This window comes from Lethenteron reissneri, chromosome 17, assembly GCF_015708825.2.
Source record: "Lethenteron reissneri isolate LAM-NWPU_2019-01 chromosome 17, ASM1570882v1, whole genome shotgun sequence".
Taxonomy (NCBI): Eukaryota; Metazoa; Chordata; class Hyperoartia; order Petromyzontiformes; family Petromyzontidae; genus Lethenteron; species Lethenteron reissneri.
The window spans coordinates 3,066,150-3,080,807 of NC_083795.1; positions in this window are offsets into that span (position 1 = coordinate 3,066,150).

Sequence of the window (14,658 nt, forward strand, 5' to 3'; positions counted from 1 at the left end):
AAAAATGTGCTATATAAAATGTTTACAAATTATATCAAATTGATGTCTTAAATGTTGCATGCAGCCCAAATAAGCTCAAGTGGCAACAGCACCGTTTTTGAAAACTAAGAATAGGTTTTACCCTTTTTGGAAACAAAACAGGTGTTAAAATGTTCAAACACCAAAGGTATTATTTTTTGGTGTTTGAACATCTTAACACCTGTTTTATTGCCAGAAAGGGTAAAAGTTTTCTTATTTTTAAATTCTTTATATTAAGTTCACTTGCTTGCGTGCTTGCGTGCTTGCTTGCTTACGACCGTGCAAACCTTTTGGTCGTTTTTTAACCCACTTCCCGTGATCCAATCGAGCTGACATTTTGCACACAGACTCGTTGTGCGAGACAATTAATGTTCGTGTAAATTTTTTTCCAAAATTTTACACTGTTTAGGGAAAACAAATTAAATATTTAATTACCAATTGTTTAATACTGCAGATAATCATCTGACCCATAGGTGGCAGCCATCTCAAGCCAGAGGACGAGAGGACTCTAGCTGCCACGCATATAAAGGATTTAGAGTGAAAAACTTTGTTTTTACGGGTTAATTTTTTCATACTTTGATACTGGCAAGAAAAAGGTCCCCTGATGTAAAACCGTTTTTGATGAGTAAACCAATTATCATATTTTTCTACTGACAAATGAGGTTCCAATGGTGTTAATGCTTAACCCCGAGCTCTCATACTCTGATGGTGCATTGTCTTTGAGTTGTCCGCCTTTTGGCGTCATCTGGTCCAACACCATGTCAGACTAGGCGCTCTAAGGAAAGCTGTCTCGGGTGTGGACCAATCAACTTCAAGGACAGTGCATACATTATCAGAGTAATATTTTTTGTTTGCATTACGACTGCAGGTATTGTGGTCTATGCAAACATGACTCCTCGTGAAAAAGGTGTCAGTTTTGTTGCCAGATAAAAGGGTAAAAAAACAATTATCATCTGAACTTATGTGAAGACAACTTTCTTGCAAAAACTGAAAGTCGTCGTGATGTGATTTGCACAAAGACTCTGTATGATCACTGGAGGGGAGAGTTTTACAGCAGAAATTATCTCATATTTTGCTTCAAACCTGATGGTAACTATGCATTTACCCATGCTTATGATTTAAAATGACCATTATATTTATAACTTTCGAGCCATATCTGGGTTCTTCAGACTTTGGGCCGTTAAAATGACATAAGAACCTTATAAAAATTCTCACAATTTGTTTTATTCAACAATAAAATATAAATACAAAATCCAATGTCCTAATGTAATGAGTTACAATAAAAAAAATGGCGTATGGATTTGCTATTGAAGTGCACTTTTAAAATACTCGTATTAATATGCAGCGGTGAAGTGACAATTACTTCAAGGCACTTGTTCTACTACCCAAACAAACATATTATTGAAACATTGCCGTCTTAATTATTGTTCCTTTTGAAAATTATTTTCCGTGCTTTGAGCAAAATGGCTATTTTCTCATGAGTACTAAATACATTGAAAACACATTAACCAACCAAACATTTGAACGTAATGCTATCGCACAGTACGTGCCCTGCAGTAGATTATCTTCTGCATAGATTATGTATTTCAGATATAAATAAATACAGTCAACATCTCAAACATGTCTCTGCATAATATACGTTTTTGGGGTTAGATCTAAAGTTGCGACATAATGTTAGATTGCATTTATGACGATGATGCGCGTTAATTGATCACGTGATAAAAGAACAAAGAACCATGATTAATAGTTTATCAAATACGATTACGAACGGCATTTAATAGCGTTTAATACAATACACCACACCAAAATCTAACTATTGTGTTACCAAAAACTCCATAATTAATTTTAATGAAACGTTATGTCACTTAATTTACATTCAAATTATTAATTTTAATTAGCTCGCTTTGTGCTTTTCCCTCGAGCAAGTCGTACGCTACCCCACCGCAGTTTAAAAATGTAAAACTCACAACGTCTCCATTCTCAAATGCGCAGCATGCCAGCGGTGATAGTCACTGGCGCCGGCGGGGGGGGGGGGGTCAGAGCAATGGTGATTCCACCTCCTCCTCGCTGCGACTCGGAGCTTCCTAGAGGACAACCACTGTCCCTACTGCTCACCTCTCACCAGGTGGTGCTCATTTTCATCAACTTTGATTGGCTGCGATTCATATTCATGACCTCCACCAGTCTGCTGGGCAAGATGCTCGCGTGCGAAAAAAAATCCCAGAAACGCACGTGCCACATTTGCGAATATTGGTAAATGAAACACACGCGTGGCATTATCGGCCCACTCGACAGCAAAAGCAAATTCATGGCGATCGTTTATCAAAGTAAACTGTGATGTACACGTCGAGCAATTATTCTCAGCTGTGCCAGGCAGATATGATATGGGGGGGGAGGAATGCTGGCCAAGACGTTAGAGATGGCTCAATCCATAACAGGCTTTAATCTTCGACAGTTATCAAGACTTTCCATCCCGATGACTCGGTTATGGGACATTCACGTGCCATAAATCTCAGCTGCTATCTTTTCGTATTTTCCTATTGTTTGTAGCATCCTTATTACGGTTTAAATTATTGCTGTGTATTACGCTAGTCTCTAACTGTCACGAGGATACATTATGTGTGCAGAAACATTTTTTTAAGTTCGCCTACGGAGGTCAAAATACAGATTTATATTTGTCTCCCAGGGCGAGAGAAAACATCTCTGGCAAAGTTAAACTTGCAGGCTCCGTGCACATTTACAAATTCTTATTTAAAAAATATACATCAATGAAAAAACATCATGGCACATGTTTGTACACGATTTGACAATGTAATACTTTTTTATTGTTTTGTCGGCATGCTTATATATTACCACACAGTGTAGCTAGTCAGTGAAAAATTATATAGAATGCGATTCATTTGTTAAAACAGTCAAATCAATCAAATTTAAGGATTAAATAGATTTATACCCCTTACAACACAAAATCACCCGTGGCAAAGATGTATGTTCTTATGCTAGTTCCCAACATATCGACTGCCAATGTTCAAGCATACTCTTAGGTTTGTTCGGTAAAGTCACGTAGGTAAAAAAAAAATAGTAAAAATAATAGAAATAGTAATAGAAATAAAATAATATAATATTTTATTTTAATATAATATATTATTGTATTGCTATTATTATTTCTATATAAATAAAATATATTATTTTATTTCTATTATTATTTCTATAATTTTTACTATTAATTTTTATTATTTATTTTTTACCTACGTGACTTTACCGAAAAAACCAAAGAGTATGAATCCTTGCAGTCACGAAAGCTTCAAATCTAGAATGTTCAAGCATGCCCAGCTTTTAGCTGCTGATATCATCTGGTACTAGGTTTTAAGAAGGTACGACTGCAACCATGAAAACCAACAAAAGCATAGAAATGAGGCCACTCCTAGTCAGGTGGCAATGGTGTGTTCCCTTCTGTAAGAATACACTCATAATCATCAATGTACAGCCCGAGGTCAATCCACTACTGGATGAAGGTCAATTCCCCACACCGTGCTGGTGACGAGGGCTGTCTGACCAAACTTCACCACGCTGGTGCGTGTGGGTTGGTTAAAAGCAAAAGGGGACCAACGATGAGCGTCACGTGGTTCGAAGTTCTCTCTTTTACGGATTTTAGGTTTCACCGAAGGCATCCAAGCAGACAATACGGCCAGCACATATATCAACATCGTGTGTGTCCTGCTATAATAATAATAACAACACGATTGTCCCCTATTTAGAAAAGTATTTTCTTATTTGTTAGTGTCTTCATTTCTTTTCGAACCGCTTTTTGGCTTTAGTTTACCGTCCTTCCCCCGCACCTCCAATTCACACGGTTGGCTACGTACGGCGCGAAAGAAATTCAACAGAGAGATAACGATATTCCGTTGTAGGAATATATAGTCGGTGAGGCGTAGTAAAAACAAATGTTCGCACATCTTCTCAGCCATACCAAACTTGAAAATGAATAATTTTCCCATTGTGTTTTTTTCTCTCTCTTTTTTTTTAAATCAGTTCACGCCCCAGGAGTAAAACGGCCGCGCTCATTCACAAGGCACGCGCCTGCCACTCGGTTCAAGAGCCCTCGAATGTGACGCTACGCACGATCCCGGTCCGTTTAGTGGTCTCATTTAGACGTCATCCGTGTGAGCTCATTGACATTCCCGATGGGGTGCGCGCGTGCTCCGCGAGGAATGTGAAACAAGATCGCCAAATGCGAGTTTGTTTTTTCTCTCTCCTCTCTATATATTATTTTTTTTTATGCAGGACTCGTAAGATTTCGAGTTGAGGGACCCAATATGGATGGGGACAAAAACCCTACACAAGGTCAAAGTTGAGGGATGGTGGCGCGGTGGTTGGAACGCTGGGAGCTACGGACCCGGCTCTATCCTGTTCGATAATTATCAGCCTTGGCCCTGCTGCCCTTCCCGTAACCCACAATTACCAGGGTGGTGAAGTATAGTCAAGCAACCCTCATCACCAATAACCGCGTGTGATGAGGAACCACAAACAATGTATAATGGGCGGCGTTTCTGGCAGTTGCGCAACTTCATAGTACGTAGATAGGCCAGAAAGATATTGACAAATGTTTGCACTCTGTTCTTTATTCTGTTATTACTATTACAGCAAGAAACACGCGACTGTGACTTGTGTGGTGGCGTTAATGTTTAATGTTTTCTTTCTAGGCAATCAATTGTCACTCAACATATACTCTACAAGCAGTAGCTCTTTTTACTAGCTTAGTAAAATGCTTGCGTGTAAAAAAAAAACCCGTCACTTTACTCATCAATTGGTGCGATGATGACTGCCTGATGGCTTTTGTGAGGATGATTTGGCTGCCGTATGGGAGCCAAGCAGAGTGAAAGTTGAATGTTAACCTGACGAAGGATATATACGTGAAAAGCATGTCAATGCTCTTTCTATAATAACTGGTCAGTTTATCAAATTGTTTATACGTTTTAATGATTTTAAAAATATTCCTGGTAGGAACCTCCTGGTTACACCAGCCCACAGGGGATTATTGTGTCCGTCCGTCCGTCCGTCGTGCAGGGAGGGGCTGGGTGGGGAGGGAGGGGAGGGGCTGGGTGGGGAGGGTGGTGAGGGTGGGGCTGGGTGGAGGGTGGGAGGGGTGGGGCTGGGTGGGGAGGGGCTGGTCACCCCGTGGTGCCCTTATAAAACTCAACGTTTAACCTACTCATGCCGGCTTGTGCCCGCCCTCACAGTCGGGCATATTTGCAGAATACACCACGCCGCCGTTGACCCTGGCCATTGACCGAGCAACCCAACGTTCCTTCCAGCTCCCTCTGCAGGAATGTGTTTATTTCACAAGAAAATAACTGTTGGCAGTATTTTGTCAATCACAAATTGACAAGTGTACACACAGTCAAAACCTGGCCAATCACAAACTAGAAAATAAATAGATTGCGATAAAAAAATTTGTCTGTATTGTATTTTGTTTGATAACTTGGGGTTACAATATCTTGTATAAGGCTTATTTGCAATGTTACTTTATTTTAACCGTACATTTGTTTTGTTTCCAAATAAGCATCTGAAAAGACGATCATTTGTAAGTCTTCACACGTGCACTTTTAATGCACAATATAATTGAATATTTATGGAGTTACTAATGAACTCGATTTTAAGAGCAGAATGGTCTGTTAACTTTAATTAATAAACACACTCACTCATGACATTTAACAACCAAACATGTTCTTTCATCCAAATGGCATGACCAATCTCTTAGGTATATCACTATCGTTTTATTTAGAAAATATCATTTTAAAAAAACGTTGCATTAACTTATTGAACGTAATAAGCACAATTTGTTGCAAAGCTTCAGCCCAAAATTTCTGCTGTGTGCTGACCCTTTTCGAAAGAAAAAAACAATACATCTATAGTTCTTTTCAAGCTCCTGCTTCTATTATTGACTTTCCTTCGCTTTGGGCAAAGATCTTTCAGGAGTCAAAAAAAAACATCTCACCGAAATCGTTCATCGCAGATCTTTAGATCCTTCACTTTCAAGTGTAGCGGAAGAAGCTGAAACAGCCCCCAGTGTCTCTTTGCTTTGTAAGTGTCAAAGGTCAAGATGAAGTTTCCACTTTTAAAAACCGTTGAGATGGTGCCTCCAATAGAATAGCATCCAATCACCCGTCATTGGCCGAGAGTGGTTATATCGAATAATGCACCTACAGGATCAATATACACATGTATTGCATGTTCTGTTGTGTGTATGGAATATCATATCTAGGAGAGAAAATAGAGGCTCTTCATAGGCTGATTCCAAGAAAACGTTGGTGAGCACGCCTTTTGCTAAATTGAAAGAATTTCTGTTGGAAACCAGCGACTGCGAGCATGAACACAGACACGTGATAAAAATTAAACGTAATGCCTTATTAAGCAGACAAATGTGTGAGCGAAGTTTAAGAGACACCTTTTCGGTCAGAAATGCTCAGGCAACATAACTCAATTTGGGGAAACAGACTGGCATTATATTCACTTCTGAAGTAAATGTTTACAATGTCACAAATTGTCATCCGAGCAAAGATGTGATCGAGACTGACGGAAGGTAATAGATCCTCGGCCCGTGCGGTCCATGGAATGGGTCCAGACAGACGCGTGGTTATGGGTCAGGACAGGAAAGGTGCCCTTGTGGCCTCGTGCTGATTGACGCGGCGAAATAAGCAGACAAGCTATGCAAATGGCAACAGAAGAAAAAAAAACTACCTCTTCGACGCCGAAGCGTGAAAATGATACCTTCCATATTCTTAGGTTTTTTTGGTAAAGTCACGTAGGTAAAACATAAAAATTAATATAAGTAAAATAAAATAAAAATCACGACGTTTCGGAGGCAACACAAGCTTCCGTGTTGCCTCCGAAACGTCGTGATTTTTATTTTATTTTACTTTTATAAATTTTAATGTTTTACCTACGTGACTTTACCGAAAAAACCTAAGAATATGAATCCTTGCAGTTACGAAAGCTTCAAATCTAGAATTGATACCTTCCATTTTCCCGCCGTTTTGTCCCATCATTTTTACGAAAAGCGCGGGTGTGTAGTGAGCCTGACAATTTGATCTTTTTTTTATCATCGCAAACCTGTGGGTGATAAATTACATTTGCAATGAGAAAGAAAAGATTCTAATTGAAAAATGTGACGGTGATGTGCAGTAAGCTTGTTATTTTTTGTAACTTAATATATATCTGTCAGGGAAGTGCATAATGCCAGCAGCTAAAGCTGCATGTATAATTACACACATTCTCAGTGACCTATACCATTGTCTAGTTTATCCAAACTCACAGTTTTTTTTATGAAGTCATCTGACGAATTACCGCATATGTTGTTTGCATAACAGTGAAATACTTTTTTCCCAACGCAATTTTTGTAATGTTAAATGAGAACAGTTAGAGAGCGGCATGATACGAGTGATGATAAATGTTAATCTAGCTTCGGTCTTCTCACGGTAAACCTTGAAACACATTCCTGCGGAGGGAGCTGGTAGGAACGTTGGGTTGCTCGGTCAATGGCCAGGGTCAACGGCGGCGTGGTGTATTCCGCAAATATGCCCGACTGTGAGGGCGGGCACAAGCCGGCGTGAGTAGGTTAAACGTTGAGTTTTATAAGGGCACCACGGGGTGACCAGCCCCTCCCCACCCAGCCCCACCCCTCCCACCCCCCACCCAGCCCCACCCTCCCCACCCAGCCCCTCCCCAAGTTCCCCACCCAGCCCCTCCCCACCCAGCCCCTCCCCACCCAGCCCCTCCCCACCCTCCCCTCCCCACCCAGCCCCATCCTCCCCACCCAGCCCCTCCCCACCCTCCCCACCCAGCCCCACCCTCCCCACCCAGCCCCTCCCCACCCAGCCCCTCCCTGCACGACGGACGGACGGACACAATAATCCCCTGTGGGCTGGTGTAACCAGGAGGTTCCCACCAGTATCACTCCACAGTTGCTGTAACTCAGGTGACAATACCCACACAGGAGGCAGTCAAGAGGTTAAATTGACAGAAACAACGAATTATTTTTTTCCAGCCAGAGCTCATCCAGGGCAATCGTCCTTTGGACCTCTGCGGATGAAAACTCCTACCTTTCTATAACAGGTAAGCGAAGGTCTGTTGTGTTCTGTCACGCTTCATAAGTGGGAGGAGGAGGAGGGAGGGATTTCCAACTGATCACAAGTTGATAAGTAAAAATTGGCTCAGCACCCCGAGTCCTAAAGCACAGCAAAGAAAAAGACCCCCCGACTCAATCTCGATAGCGTCTGCCACGAGCACAAGTGTCACGCTTCAGAGAAATCTTGGCTAGAATTCAAAGTGGTCTGTGACATCGAGTCAGGCGTGGGGGGGGGGCATAGTGGGGGTGTTTCAAGAAGGTAGCTCTGCACCAGTACCCAGTGGCCTGTGGTCCCAATCCACGTCTCTCTCGCCCCTTCCCAGGCACTTTGCCACGCCCCACCTCAACTACCCCCACCACACCGCCCTCCCAAACAATTCCTTTATTTCTGCAACACATTCCTGCGGAGGGAGCAGGTAGGAACGTTGGTTTGCTCGGTCAATGGCCAGGGTCAACGGCGGCGTGGTGTATTCCGAGGGCAGACACAAGCCGGCGTGAGTAGGTTAAACGTTGATTTTTATAAGGGCACCACGGGGTGACCTGCCCCTCCCCACTCAGCCCCACCCCTCCCCACCCAGCCCCTCCCCACCCTCCCCCCCCACCCAGCCCCACCCTCCCCACCCAGCCCCTCCCTGCACGACGGACGGACACAATAATCCCCTGTGGGCTGGTGTAACCAGGAGGTTCCTACCAGTATAACCGCCGTGTCTCAAGAAGGTTCAGTGAAGACTCTCGCTGCTTGTAACTCTTAGCTCGAGGACTTGATAACTGCTGTGTGGTAGATGTGAACTGACACTACAGAGACGTGGGCCCTCTCTGGGGTAGGCTGGGTAGGGTCTTTCAAGAGGTGTTACTTTGTAGAAACATGTGTGATAGGGGAAATGATCCGTTAAAACTAAAACTTCATGCACTGGTGAACATTGATATTTGATTACTTGACATTCCACAACATTATTTTAAAAATGTGTTTTAAATACTCACATTGTGAAAAAAGTCCTACTCTTTTAAGGCTCCTGCCTCAATTTGCTCTAAATATCTTTCAATATTTAAAATCTCACCAAATAATGTTCTGTGGACATAAAATACGTTTTTTGGGTAATAGCACGAACGTGCTGCCTAACATTCCTCAATGAACGTAAGCGTACAAAGCGTTTGTATAGAAAATAATTCAACAACGTGATCTATCTTGATTTGAAACTTTCGTGACTGCAAGAATCCATACTCTTTGGTTCTTTCGGTAAAGTCACGTAGGTAGGTGGGCTGGTTCAGCAGTTCCACTGCTGGATTATTTTTTTCCGCCTGAGGACGACCGCTTGTGTTGCGATCGAAACGTCCTGATATATAATTTTTTGTTTTATTAAATTTTTCTACCTACGTGACTTTACCGAAAGAACCAAAGCGTAACGCGAACTATCTGTATATACACACACACACACGAGTGTCTTTATATACCCTGTGCCAGAGGTCGCAACCGGGTACCCGATACCCGTACCCTACCCGATACCCGGCTACCCGTACCCGGCCGGGTGCGGGTACCCGTTTGCGACCCTGGTGCGGCCGGGTACGGGTACGGGTAGACCGTGAGTCACTGTTGAGTAACTGTTTGTCACTCATTTCCCAACGTCTTGTCTCTTCTCACAATTCAAGTTCCTAGAATCAACCCACCCACGCCTGCAACATGGCTTCATCCCAGAGGTCGCAATCAGGTACCCGATACCCGTACCCTACCCATACCCGGCCGGGTACGGGTAGGGTACGGGTACGGCCGGGTACGGGTACCCGTTTGCGACCCTGGTGCGGCCGGGTACGGGTACGGGTAAGGAATCAAAACCCGTTTGCGACCTCTACCCTGTGCACGCTGGCCTACGCAAGCAAGCACACGCGTGTGCGTCGCAGACATCAAACGCGGAGAGAGAAACGAAAGGGACCGCGTCGAGACAGAATGTGCGATAGCCCCACTTTTGGCCATGTGCCCGAACGAGCCCGAGACGTCAAGCGCGTCAGTGAACGTGCTCTCACGTGCACAGTGCTCCTCCCTCTTTGATATCTTCGTCATCGGCAACGATGGCGAGTGCACGCGTTACGGCGATTTGTGAATCTCACCATCCGCTTGCAATCGGACACGCGGCGACACACAGGCCGGATGTGAATGCAAATTCACAGCGGTTAGGGCCGTGGCACCCGCACAAAGGAAAATAATTAAAATGACAAAGAAATCGTATGTAAATGCACGGCTTTGACTTCACACAAACGTGATTTTAATGCACAAATGAATCCTCGCAATTACAATGTGCAACAGTGCTTCAAATTGATATTTGCTACTGACATCTTGATTCATGACACTGAAGCTTGCTGTTTTTGGACAATGGATTATTATGGTTAACTTTTAAAAAAACTATATTTTTATGGAATATTAAAAACTTCCCCAAGGAGATATTTCCATAAATATATAAATTGTATTGCTCTATAATCTCGGTCTTCAAAATACGACAAAGGAAGGAAGTTAACGGCATACAAAACCACCAATTGAAAATCCGTGCCATGAGCCACATTTTCTTTGTCACGTAGATTGTCTTAAAAAAAGATAACTTCAGTTTACTTTTAAAATAATTGTTGAATAATGCCATGCATATAACAAGGAGGAATATTAACTGCATTCATTTTAAGTAGAGTTCACATCCTTAGACCTTTGTGCTGACACACAGCGCTGTGAAGAAGCTTAATAAGCCATGAACTGCCTTAATGATCTGAATCTAATTGTAGAAATGTTGAAGTATTAGATGAGACTCATCAGGAAGCAACAATCCATAATTTCTCTTCACACCCGTAATGATGACCAAAAATATACTCGATTAAAAAAAACTTTATAGCAGTGTCACCTTCATTAAATATATTTTAGTTAATTAAAACGAATACATTCAAGGCAGGAAAAGATACTTTATTTGCATTTAACTTCCCATTAAGTTTATTCACTCTTAAAGTTGATCACATCTTCTGAAGGGGAGTAATTCAGATTTGTCTTGGCATTGTTTTATTTGTCACAATCCCTTCATTTGGGCAAAGAACACGGGCAGCATCGAGATAATACGATGCCAAAGAGCTGCGCAAAAAAAACATGGATCCCTCTTCTGTCCTTCTAAACAAACAAAAATAATCGTTGAAAAGCCACAGCAGGGAAAAACACAGCAGCATTGTACACGGAGGTCATTCTTTAAGGCAGATTAGGATCAAGTTGATGAAATAATGAAGGGACAACAACAGCAGGCCGGATTTGCTTTTGAGAAACGGAATTTGAAAAGCAGCGCATCAACATGCCTGAAGAGGAAGGTTTTCCCGTCAGTGCGTATTACTCGCTACGATCTTTGGACCGCAAACGCGGATGCCGACAGCGAACATAGAACAGAGGCCCCCCCAAAAGTGTGCAAAGTAGTGTGGCGAGATGTCCGCCTCGAAATGCCACTGAGAGTAAAACATGGATCCGGGTAGCAAAGGCGAATCGCGTTCTTGGACTGGACGCATAAACCAGAATGGATGTATATTCTTGGTTCTTTCGGTAAAGTCACGTAGAAGGGAAATAATAAAATTATACAAATTTAACTATTAAATTTTCACGAAGTTTCGATTGCTGTGGTTTTCACAGCTGATGATGATTGCCCGTGTTGCAATCGAAACGTCGTGATAATTGTATTGTTTTATTTTTATTATTTTATTATTTCCCTTCTACGTGACTTTACCGAAAGAACCAAGAACATGTCTCCCTGCAAGTCGCGAAAACTTTAAATCGAAAATAAACCAGAATGGATGTGTGCAACCAACGGATGCGAATGGTGATGGCAACTCGAGGAAAGAATGTACCCTGAGATGACGACAGTGGAAGATGGTGCAATGAGATCAGTCGTGAGGGCGACTGCGGCATCACGGGACAAAGAGCGGCTGTGTCGGGAGGCCTTCATCCAGCGGCGGATAGACCCTGACCCTGCGACGATAACGGTGATGGAAAATCTTGTCGACCCTGTTGTGAAATCATAATCTCACTTTACTAACAATGAACGAACAATAAACTTTTTGCAAGCTGTTGACAGCAGTAGCTCTGCTTCTGATCGTTATGTTGGAGCAGGTGATGTCTACGTGAGTCGGCGTTTGATTCATTACACACATCGGTACGTGGCTTTTTATTTGTTTACACCTCAGTTGTACAAAACGAACTTCCGACCTAGTGTGTGTACCAAATACAGCCGCCAATACTTTAATTTGTCCGTATATTTCCTTCTGGAGCCTCGCTGACATGTCTATGAATGTACATCAGTCAGTTGCGGTATCAAAATCTCAACTTGTGGCCGTATGTAAAGTTTCTCTGTGTCGAGGTGTGCATTTTGGCTCAGACGTGTGCTCATCTACTTCATAAACGACGTTTGTTCTCCACCGTGAATCTCGCGCAGTGTTGCTGAGAGCATGTATGAAGCTTAAATCCATGCCAAACACATTCCACTTGCAACTTCGAGCCATGTGTAAACGACCACTTATACAACGAAATTCATTGAGCAGTCTAATGTCCCCATTTTAAAGACCAATAAAAGCTGCTGGTAAATGTTGCTGTAATGGCTATAGTAGCAAAGAGAAAAACGATAATAGCAAATATCTGGCATTTGGAAACGTATAAATATATAGCCAGTAATAAACGTATATTAACCATGTCAATAAATAAATAACAACTGCAAGAAACTGTTCTCTTAAGCACTACATGCTGTGAAGCGGACATGTAGCTGGTAACTAATCTGGCCATTACCGCTTTCACAATTACCACACGTAATGCATTATGGATCTATTAGTTTATTTCAAGGGAACACCACAAAAGCACCAAACATAAATCAAATTCCACATCATCAATGGACTTTGATAGGCAGACGAAATAGCTGCGTAAAGCAAAACGTGGCGGCATATTTTCGATTTTGTTTCTTTTTAAAAGGAATATAAACTGACATACAAAATCTCGAGAGGACAACTTTAAAGCCTGTAACAATTTCATTTTCGAGAATTCCTCCCAAAAAGAACATCGAATGAATGTATCTCAAACTGGTTTACCAATAAAGAACAGGAATCGAGTCGGTGCCCATGATTTGAAGTGCAAGGGTAAATCCAAACCGCCTCGAAAAATAACAAGGACTTTCGGACAGGTGCTGGAAACACAATTAATGGGCAGCAGCAGCTGCTGCTCGGAGACTTTTTCATCACGATCTGAGCGTGCAATGTCCCTCCATCGCTGGCAATTAGGCTTTAAGGTCAGCCACCCGCGATGCTCTTGAGTAATTATCAAATTGGTTTACGCGGAAACGGCTATAATTTAAACTTTCGCACAAGTGCATGCACCTGACATTTACATTTCAATTACAGGGAATAAAAGTCGAGCGAGTATGATCCTGCGCCTCCACAATGTATATGTGTATGCATCTTTGTTTGTCCGCGCGTGCCCACTTGTCATTATGTAAATCGATGCCATTATGTAAATCGATGTGCATGAAGTGACCGTTGCGGTTTAGAAATATATCATTGAGTTGAATGCACCGCCTATGCGCTTAAAAAAATAATAATAAAACAACCCCCTTTTGAAATCCATCAATATAAATTCACTGCGTATTTATTTATGGCCACGTTGATCTCCACGGAACTCATTAAAACTACTACTATGCTATGATTTAAACCAAAGGCATATTGACTTTTTAATGTAATAGAAGTGTAAGTAAATAAATGATAACTTCCTGGATGTTTTTAAACTTTTTTACATGAAATTCTCTTTTGCACATATATAAAAAAAATACCGTATATTGCAATAATGACCACAGCCTTGCATTTTTAACCACATACATAACATGCATAAAGAGCATCTTGGGGAAGAATATACAGTCGCTACATTCAACCAGAATTCGTGTGAACATGCTGAGAATTGGCTGGGAAATACTATCCAATCCTGGATCCACTGAAAGGTCACACACCCAGCATTGTCAGTATCCTCCATGGAATCGCCTCTGCCACGTCTCCCTTCTCATCTCACTCAACTCCCCCTTCTCCTCACACTCTGTGCTCCAGCATCCAAGGACTCTTTGTCCAAGTCCCCAGGCAACCTTGGCTAGGAGGCAAGTTGCCTGAAACTCCCTTCCCGTAGCCAACTCCATGCTCCAGTCCGGGCTCAAGATCGTTCTCACGTCCTGTGCGTATCACCGTCTCTTTCTAAAATAAATAACCACACCACCTTCTCCAGCACGCCTATATTACACTGCTTATGCACTGCACATTGAGGTGTGGTTGCATGCGTATGCTACGGAAACCCATATTGGTGTGAGTGTTACATTTAAAGCAATACCAATTCCATTTTATCATCAGGATCATCAGACATGATCAATCCACTGCCGGATGAAGAGCTCTCAGACCCGCGATCAACTCTCGCGATCCTGGGATGCAGCATCCCACCCGGCACCTGTGGCGCGCGAACCGAACTCATCAAACTCCAAATCCGTCTC